Here is a 7,194-nt window from a genome sequence, read left to right as displayed (position 1 = left end):
CTTCCATTGAGCCGGTTGCGGGGGCATTGGTTGCAAGAGCTAGAAGTCCAAACCGTAGTAGGAGATCGTAGTCTAGAGGGGGGCATCCTGTAGTTGGTAGGAATCAGTGTGCCTTTTGTAAAGAGGATGGACATTGGAAAGCCGAATGCCCAAAATTGTAAGCTGTGAAGAATAAGGGGAAAGCTATTCAAGCTTCAGAGGTGAATGTTACCAAGGCTAGTGGTGACATTTCAGATTCAGATTCTTCGGGCTATTCGTTCCCAGCTCTTCCGTCAGTTGGTGTTGTCGACTCCACCGAGTGGATGTTGGATTCGGGTGCTACTTACCATATATGCCCTAGGAGGGATTGGTTCTCCAGCTTTCGGGAGTTGGAAAGAGAGGATGCTGTACTTATGGGTAATGATCACAGATGTCCTATTGGTGGTATTGGTACCGTTCGTATTCGGACGAGTGACGGGATGATTCGGGAGTTGGTTGATGTGAGGTTCGTTCCTCAACTGAGGAAGAACATCATTTCACTTGGGGTATTGGAGGCAGCAGGCTATAGGGTGACCTTGGCGGATTCTCGCTTGAAGGTCACATTGGGGTCCATGATTGTTATGAAGGGCGTCAGGAGGAGTAACTTGTATTATTTGCTTGGGAGCATGGTGGTGGATAGAGCGCTGACGACTTCTTTGGCTAGACTGTGGCATTGTTTGGTGCTGGGATATATTATTGGTTATGCCGTGCACAGATTGTTGAGGAGTGCTATGACCTGCAGATTGAAGTCCTGTGAGCACATTGGGATGGGCAAGGAGACCGAGGTGAGGTTCAGCACTTCTACCCACCGATCAAGGGGTCTTATTGGAAGTGTTCAGTCAGGCATCGGGGGGCCTTCCGAGGAGGCATCATCAGGAGGTAATTGTTATTTCGTTTCCTATGTTGGGGATTGTACAAGGTATTTATGGGTTGCAACCAAGTCCCGTTGGTATAAAGCCCTAGTAGTCCATAACAGTTGGAGGAGGTGTATGGGCAGAAAGGTTACCCGTCGTACTAGTTCTAGTATGGGTCCTTTCTTACATTAGTGCCGAGCTCATGGCAGTTGGAGATACTTCAGAGGAGAGGAGACAGTGGGGCAATGTGATGAGATGGCGGATCTAGTGGGCCGTTCCTTTCTGGAGGAGGATCGGCGTTGGTTATCGAGCAGTGGATTTGGTATTCAGGCTTTGACATGTTTGGGTCATCTTATGAGGTTGCCGACTGCTGCGTGTAGAGTGGTTAGATCTGGTGGAACTGCTTCAGGTTTTGGTCGGCGTCGGATATTTGGCTACCCAGTACTTGGTCACATCGTTGATGTGAGACTGGATCCGATTGCGCATTTGGGATTCAGGAGTTCATTCGGCTATCAGTTAGGAGCTTCTGAGCTTGGTCTGGGTAGGTTTGTCACTTTGGACTCTTGGCAGGTAGAGAGTATTGATCAGATCAGAGGGATACCGCAACAGGTGGTGGTTGATGCTACTCCACATCGGGTGGAGCTTATTCCACATACTCCAGGTCATTTTGCATTAGTTGGGATTCCGGCTGAGGTGACACAGTTTGGGGATCAGATTGTTCAGGATGCAGATGACGAGTTGGTAGATCCGTGTGCAGCTGGTGGATATAGCTTGGATATGGTCATTTGTTCACCTCAGATGGAGGTGTTTGGATCGTTTCAGTATGGGGCCGTTGGTGATGCTATCAGTCGCGCATTGGATGTTGGTATTGGTGAAGAGTTGAAGACTTTTCTTTTGCATTGAGGGCCTTTGGAGGCCATTGAGTGAACTACGTGAAGGCTTGATTCCTTGGAAAGGATATGTAGGCAGTCAGTTATGATGCAGCCGATTTGGTGAGTAGACACAGTTGTTTTGGGGTGAGTGTTCGTACTCCCGTTTGGGTCTCGACATGTTGTGGATGGGGTCCGTTGTCATGAGTCCGTTGCCATGGCGTACTGGATGCAACAAGTGAGGCAGCAGTTGATGGCTCAGAATAGCTGTTTGGCAGGCTGACGGTCGACCGCGGGATTCTGACGGTCGACCGCATTTGTGCACAGGGTTCACTGTGCGTCTGGACCGTTGGCGGTCGACCGCAGAAGTTTCTGGATTTTGAGGCTGTTCTGGGATTGAGGGCGGTCGACCGTGGCGGTCGACCACGATGGATCGCGGTCGACCCCCACGGTCGAGCGCCGCAGTGATTTCGGGTCAGGTTCTGTTTCCAGACCCGTTTCGTTTGGGTTTTCTATAAATACCCAAAGGTTGGTTTCTAGGGTTTAAAGCAAGGGGTTTTGAGCAGATTGAGAGGGTTTTCTTTGGGCTTCTATTCTAGGAGCAATTGGTGAGATCAAGAGTTGATTTTTTGAGGGTTTATGAGAGATTTGTAACCCTAGTTGTATCCCCTTGATTTCTAATAGTGAACCCCCCTGCCCCGTGGACGTAGGCATCTCGCCAAACCACGTAAAATCTGGTGTTTGATTGTTTGTGTTATTGTTTGGTGTGGTTCTTTATCTCTCTCGGCTATTTGGTTGGATCTCGGCATAGGGGTTTCTCCCCAACACTCGCGCTCATGTGTGTTTTTCCTATGTGATTGTTTGGTGTTTGTTCTTCGGTCTTGATTATTTCAGTTTGTGTTTCGCAATGTCTGCGATACACAATTAGCAAATGTCATTCGCACTGAGCTCACAAACCGTGTCTTTAATTCTTTACGTCTGCACCGATCGCGTTGTGACCTCCCCGTATATGTTGGTTGAGGATTCCATGAATCGCTTTATGTTTGGGCTCATTTGGAAATCTTCATGGTAGGTGGATCCGGTTAAAAGGTCATATTCAAGGTGGTTGATACCAGTCAAGACCCGTGGAAGCCTGTGGCTCGTGAAAGCTGTTAAATTAGCATGTGACTAATTTGGATCGCTTGTTGTTCTATACTGCAACGCAATTACTGACCGTTCATAAATGTAATAAAGGACCGGCCCCGGTATGAAAGTGACCGATCTCTTTTCAATTACTAGATTTTATGAATGCACGTGGTTAAATATAGTTATTAGGCATTTTCGGTTTATTTTCTTACTAAAATTTATTCCTCGGTTACACTTTGATAATTTTTGCTCACTTTAATTTAAGTATTTTTAGTTTATTTTCTGACTAAAACTTATTCCTCGATTACACTTTTGATTATTTATTTATTTGATGTTTGTTTGAATATGTTACACCCAGTTTAAATTTTTATGTTGATAGTTGAATTGTCGGGAGATAAACATAATCTAAATCCAATTTAATTTTTTATTTCATTTGGATCGGCATGAATCAAAGCTTGATCTGAGGAAATATAGTGTTATGAAAGTGAAAACACTTGAAAAAACAACATTATAAAAGGAAGATGAATAATAAAGTCATCGAGCCAAGATGATTAATTTAAAGTGGGCTAAAATGACCAAAAATAGTTAATAAAAAATTATAAACTAAATATTAATGCTAACTCTAGTATAATTTTATATGATAAAAGCATCCACATATGCATATAAAAACACTAGAAATAGTTTATGAAAATTTCTTCTAAAGATTCCTAATTTTACTAAAAAATTAAACTATTCTATAACAATTCACAAAACATTATATTTTGTTGCTTCTATTTTATTTTTTATTGAGTCGATATCAATCTTTCTTCATCTTTATCTTTTTCCTGTGCAATTCTAGAGTAGTGTCTTCATCGTTTACATCGAGTGTGATATGAGGCTGGAGCATGTTATCTTTCCTTGGGCTCATTCATCTTTTGTCTTCTCGTCTAAATTTACAAAGAAGTTGAATGTTCAACACAAAATTTTGACAATACAGACTTTGATTTTTTCCTATTTCAATAAGAATAAATGTTAATTTCATATATATAATTTTTTTTGTATTTTAATTTATTATTTAAATAAGGTTAGGAGCTACCTCTTTTTTCTCTGCAATGAATCCTTCTGTTATATATCAAATAAGAATTTTTGTTGTGTCATAATATTATCTTTGCTTTGTCTGTGTCATTTTCTATGAGGCTCTGAACTAAATACATTATATTTTTCATTGTCAATTTACTTTAGATTATAATATTAATATTTAATTTTGATATATTTATTTCATGAAGAAGGGATATCACTTAACCTTGGTACTACATCATCGACGATTCTACAACATTTATCATTTGGACACTTATTATTAACATCCCTATCCACTTGTTTGTTGCAGCCTTTGTAAACATAGAACCACTGCTCAACTCTATTATAAATGGTAGTTATCGTTGTCTTAAAGGTGCACTACTGTGTCTGTATATTGGTAAATTATTCTTAGGTTTAATTGTATAAATTTTAGAGTGGGTTTTCAAAGAGCATACATCTTTTAAATGTTATAATGGTTGTATATATTAGTAATTTGAATTTATGTTACATTTATAAAGAGGCTTAATGGAGATGCTTTTGTCTTGGCAGCTTACTCTAAAAGAGTGCTGCATATTAACTTTAAAATATAATATTTTTACGGTGTTATATGGATGTTTGCTTGGTTTACTTATTATTCTCTTGTTTCTTCAGTAAGTTGTCTCTTTGGGTTGATATACATTATTGACGTAATTTACGATAACATGCGTATCTCCTCTATAAATTTGAGGTAGCTATTAAGGTGAATTTTATATTTAGTAGTCTGTAATAAGAATTTTAGTAATGATATATATTACCTCCATATTTAGAAATCTTAAAATCTAATAGTGCTATTACATTATTATCTTTGAACGTGTCTTAAAAAATTGATCATTCATTAGTAGTCATACCCCTAAATAAAGTCATACACATGGTCGTGATACTATATAAGAAAAAGAAAAAGAGCGATTTTATTTTATTTTTTGCTTACGCAGAGTCATGACATAGTAATTTTTTTTATCTTCCATAAAGAATATTTCTTTGATTGGAACAAAGTTGTTCAATATATTCTTCAGGGGGGATTCAATCGGTGGTTCTTTGATAAATATAACTTATATTAGTGTTCATTGAAGTGATTCTTTCGAATTTCATTTGAAATGAAAACAGCTTGATCCTTTTGATGATATCTCTAAATTTTCTAATAGTTCTCCATACATAAATCTTTGTAACTTTTTACCTTATAAATATTATTACCATTAGAGATCAATATTTATAAATTATAATCAATTAATGTTAAACTATTATATTATAGTCTTTTATTAGTTTTTTTTTGCAATTTAGTCTTCTATCAATTAATGATATTTATGTATTTCTGCTGCTCTAATATATTGGTAAAATTATATGTAGTTACTTTAATTTATATAATAAAACTAATTTTTAATTTATCATATATTTTTAAAATTTTTATTCTTTGTCTGAATACTTTTAATCTGTTATTATTGCTTTTTTTACCAACATCAGCTTGACTAATTTTAGATTATGAAAAAGGATAGTAAACCTTAAATTATAAGTTACATTTATATATCTTAATGAAAAAAAATATCAAACAATTACCCTTTTCTGTGCCAAGTTTTAAAATTTAAGTTTTTTATTTTGTGTAATTTTAAACTTTTAAGAGTATTTTGTCTAATTTTTAAAAAATTTCGCTTTTTTTTTGTAATACTTCATGCAATAAACTGATACTATGAAGTTGTTTCATATATTTTATTAATATTATTTAAATTATTGAGCTATAGATAGTTCATTGGGTATTAGGATAGAATATAACTATGATTAGATATATTATAAATTAATTTAATATTTAAAATATCACATGGTAATTTTGACTATGGAAAGCTTTTCCCGAACTCAATGCTTTTAAAGGGAGTATGATTTTTATTTTCCTTAATTTTTTTTATAATTTTGAGAATGACTTTTGTATCTTTAATTTGTTTGGTAGATTTTGTAAATATCGCATCCACACTATGTACATTTGTAGGTTTGCGCTTAGGGCTGACATTAGTTGTCTCATTAACTTGTTTGGTTTTTACATATACGCCCTTTATTTTGTAGACATTTGTGAATTTGGTATTTAATAATTTTATTTAGATTTATATTTTAATTTAAACAGTATTCTTAATTTTGAGAATGACTTTTGTCTCTTTAATTTGTTTAGTGGATTTTGTAAATATCTCATCCACACTGTGTACATTTATAGGTCTGCGGTTGGGGCAGACATTATTTGTCTCATTAATTTGTTTGGTTTTTGCATATACGCTCTTTATTTTGTAGACATTTGTGAATTTGGTATTTAATAATTTTATTTAGATTTACATTTTAATTTAAACTGTATTCTTATCTTCATACTATGTATATCTAATAAGAATTCATCAATTTATCAACTTACTCTTACTTAATGGATTAATATTTAAATTTCAAGGGTATTTTTATCTACTGAAAGATTTTTCCGAACTCGCGCTTTTAAAGAGAGTATGATATGATATGATATGATAAAGAGACTCAAGAAATTGGCATGTTATAAATAGGCCGGTTAATTAAGGAAAAAAATATTGGCATTTTTCATCTTCTGATCGCTTCATATTATCTTCTCCTTTTTATACTACTCCTTCCCATTCAACAAAGGGCACAATAAATCAAATGATAAACATAAGAGATGTTTTCTGATTCGTAATTCCATTTATAATGAACAGTGTTGGATACTCATATGGCGAATTTAGTTTTCATAGCATAAGAAAAGTATAAAAGTTTGTTTTGCTTACCAATGTGCTTGTTCTTGTTGAGAAACTAGATGAATATGAAGCAGACAAGGTTTCCAGGTAATCAAATTGCCGAAATAAAGTAAAAAAAAGGAACAGATCCCTAAACTACTTAGAATTATCATACAGAACATAGATAGGCCTAGCAGAATGATCCCTACTCTGTAACTTGTACAACCAATTCACAGAATGAGAAGTTAGCGTAAATCCCAGAATGAGAAGTTGGTGTAAACCCTGCAGCATCACCTTCATTTCTGAAACCAAGATGCATCGTCCATTTGCCCCGAGCATGAGGGTATTGCCCTAAAAGAACTTTTAAAGGTTTATTTCATGCATCACATATAACCGGGCAAATACTTGTTTTAAGTTATTCAGAACATTCAGCAGGCACTTTATAGAATTATCTCACATTTTGCTTGCATTCCCTAAGAAAGTCTAGCTTGCAAAGGGAAGCAATGTTTTGGCTCCATTTCTCGCCAA

The 7,194-nt window shown here is 35.8% G+C and overlaps 1 long non-coding RNA gene across 1 annotated transcript; it reads right to left on the bottom strand.

Moving 5' to 3' along the window:
• On the bottom strand, positions 6,664-7,194 carry LOC109833986. Its single transcript, XR_002245415.1, has 2 exons — positions 7,124-7,194; positions 6,664-7,026 (listed from the first exon to the last, which is right to left on the bottom strand). It is a non-coding gene; the product is annotated as an uncharacterized LOC109833986 (long non-coding RNA).

Source organism: Asparagus officinalis, chromosome 3 (assembly GCF_001876935.1).
Source record: "Asparagus officinalis chromosome 3, Aspof.V1, whole genome shotgun sequence".
Classification (NCBI taxonomy): domain Eukaryota; kingdom Viridiplantae; phylum Streptophyta; class Magnoliopsida; order Asparagales; family Asparagaceae; genus Asparagus; species Asparagus officinalis.
Note: the sequence above shows the minus strand (reverse complement) of the source record. Positions and strands in the feature narration are given on the sequence as shown.